This window comes from Rhagoletis pomonella, unplaced genomic scaffold, assembly GCF_013731165.1.
Source record: "Rhagoletis pomonella isolate Grant_MI unplaced genomic scaffold, Rhpom_1.0 Rhpom_scaffold_00017, whole genome shotgun sequence".
In the NCBI taxonomy this organism is placed as follows: domain Eukaryota; kingdom Metazoa; phylum Arthropoda; class Insecta; order Diptera; family Tephritidae; genus Rhagoletis; species Rhagoletis pomonella.
In genome coordinates this window covers 4,127,034-4,130,043 of record NW_023458571.1, presented here as the reverse complement: position 1 = coordinate 4,130,043, position 3,010 = coordinate 4,127,034, and the positions used below count along the sequence as shown (strand labels likewise).

The following is a 3,010-nucleotide window of genomic DNA, read 5'->3' as shown; positions in this document are numbered from 1 at the left end:
TTTTTTTAGTATTTCTGGACTAAAAATATAAAAAGGCATATAAATTATACACATACATGAAAGAAAAATTAATTATCTTTATTTTGACGTCATTAGTTTTGTAATAGGTTATGTTGTTCAGAAGATATTAATATTAAAAAAAATCAGAAAATTTAACTTTAACCATTGATATCTTTTTTATGTTTTAATTTCGCCAGGTAATTTTGGTAGGGTTGAAATCAGCACAAAAAGTTCTGTCGAGCCACATTTTTGGTTTTTGCATTGCTAGATTGTTGATATTCTAGACTTTCGTGCACAGAACGATTCGGGCTAATTCTGATTAAATCCTGCAGTACGGGAACAGACAAACTGTCGGCAAGTTGGTTGCAAGTTTGGATTATCAAAGACACAAACCGAATCGGGTCAAAAAAAAGGGTTGCATTCGCATGAACTCCAAATAAAAGTGGTGTTTAAGGAGAGTTTAACGAAATTTTTTGTATGGTAAACTCCGAGTTTAAGAGTAGAGTTAAGGCTTAAACTCAATGTGAATGCCTTATTAACAACCAACAAGAGTTAACTTTAAATTTATATTCAGAGTCACATAGTTAACTATAAAAATTCATATCGGCTGAAAATATACAAATTCAAAAAACCAATACTTTTCTATTAAAATTCGAAATTCGTTCCACATAAAAAATTTAAATTTCACAAGAGTTTAACTATGGGGGCATGCTGGTTTAAACTTTTGTTAACTGAGCGTAGTGTATATTAAAATCAATAGTTAAACTTTTGTCAGTGGTTAACTACGCACTGTGGATTTGGTCCTAAATGCATATACATTTAATCACTGTCTCTCGTTTTGTAACTTATGAAATAAATTTCACTTTAACTAAAAAGTACATTTCAAACCCATTTACTTATTATTTATTATATGGTAGGAGAGCTTCTCAAACCATATTGATGCAATTTTTTCACGTTGAAAAATAATAAATATCTAAATCCCGGGACTGATCCCGGGATTGAACCAACGACATCCCAAAAATCCCGGGATCGTAAAAATCGAAAAAATTAACATCCTTAGTAGGCACCCTTCGGCCGTGCTTAGGGATTATAACCCTTACTAAGCAGAATTCTCCTTTCTGTGTTGCCGGAAAAGGAGGGAGGAGTATTTTTGCGCAGAACTTCTTTCTGCGTAGGTGGCCTTCGGCCGGGCCTTGGGGTTTTAACCCTTACGAAGTAGAATTCCTCTTTCTGTGTTGCCGGAAAACGGGGCGGAAGAATTTTTGTGCAGAACTTCTTTCTGCGTAGGCGGCCTTCGGCCGCGCTTAGGGATTATAACCCTTACGAAATCGTCCATCCCACCCAGCTGAAAATTAGTAGGATTGTTCAAAACACCATCATAAATGAAATCTAGAAAGTCCTCATCGATCCGATACCTGGAAAAAAAGTTACTCGGGGTCAAGCAAAACGGTAAGTTTATCATAAAATTAGTTTAGACAAAAATTGTAGACCAGATAATTATCTATAAAAAATGTCTAAATACTTGTTTTCCTAAGAGCCACCGTTTCCGAGATATAACGATTCAAATAGTTGGAAGAGTTGTAATCGTCATAATATGCACACCTTTCCACGCCACCTTTGTTGTACTTATACATATTATGCCGATTACAATTCTTCCAACTTTTTGAATCGTTATCTCGGAAACGGTGGCTCTTAGGAAAAAAAGTATTTAGACATTTTTTTTTTTTTAATTATACTTGCATTTATTTGTTGGATCTGCTTATTTTACATCTATTAAGCCTAACAAAAAGTTTAAAAATCTTACGTGTAATTTTACAATAATCTAGCTCAAACCCTGGGGTTGAGCCCTGTTGGTTTAACGTCGCTTAATTAAAGGCTGGTAGATCTCTTCTTCGCAGGCGTGTTATATTTGTTGTGTTGCACAGGCCACTTACCAGTGGATTTGGGTGGTTACGCAGTTTTATTTTGTATTTTTCTCTGCTGCTGTCGATTACAGATTTAACCATCTATATACCAAGGTCTCTATGTATATTTTCATTGCGGACATACCACGGTGCTCCCGTTAAGGCCCTTAGCGTTTTAGATTGGAATCTTTGGATCCTGTCAATGTTGGTTGCACAGGTCGTTCCCCACAGTTGAATACCATACATCCATATAGGCTTAATCACTGTATTATATACAAGTACTTTATAATCTAGCTTCAGTTTTGATTTACTGTTTATAAGCCAGTTCACGCTAGCTGACTTTAGCTTCATTTGTGTAGTCTTGGTTGATATGTGTTTGCGCCAAGTTAGTCTCCTATCCAAGTGTATTCCTAGATATGTCACCTCATTGGCTTGTGGAATATGGACATTATTTAATTTGATTGGGGGGCATACTTGCGGTCTCGGTGAAAATGTTGTATGTTTACTCTTCTGTTCGTTAACTTTTATGCGCCAGTTTGCCAGCCATTCTTCTATGCGTAGTAAATGTTCCTCTGGTACTCATGAAGCTCTGTTGGGACATTTATTGCGACTTACTAAGGCGGTATCATCAGCGAAGGTGGATGTGAGTATATTCTTGCTAGTTGCAATATCTGAAGTGTAGATGATATACAGCATAGGCCCGAGTACACTACCTTGAGGAACGCCAGCCGTTATCGACATGTCTTCTGAAGTGAAATTAGATACTTTAACAGCAAATTTTCTGTTAGTTATGTATGGTTCAAATATTTTGTGGAATTCCAGCGGCAACAATTTTTTAATTTTATATATAAGACCGTCGTGCCACACTTTGTCGAATGCTTGTGCCACATCGAGAAAAATTGCAGAGCAGTACTCTCTGAGCTCAAATGCCCTTCTGATTTCATTTGTAATTCGATTAACTTGTTCAATTGTACCGTGTTTTTCTCGGAAGCCAAATTGGTGTGCTGGTATTAAATTGCGTTCATGGAGAAAGGGAGATATCTTTGATAGGAGTACTTATTCGAATACTTTGGAAAGACAGGGCAGTAAGCTTATTGGTCTGTATG

At 36.3% G+C, this 3,010-nt stretch overlaps 1 protein-coding gene across 3 annotated transcripts in view; it reads left to right on the top strand.

Annotated features, from left to right (window-relative positions):
• Positions 1–3,010, top strand: part of LOC118749524 (CUGBP Elav-like family member 2) — a gene marked incomplete at its 5' end in the record, with an annotated part of 442,012 nt that overhangs the window by 304,571 nt on the left and 134,431 nt on the right.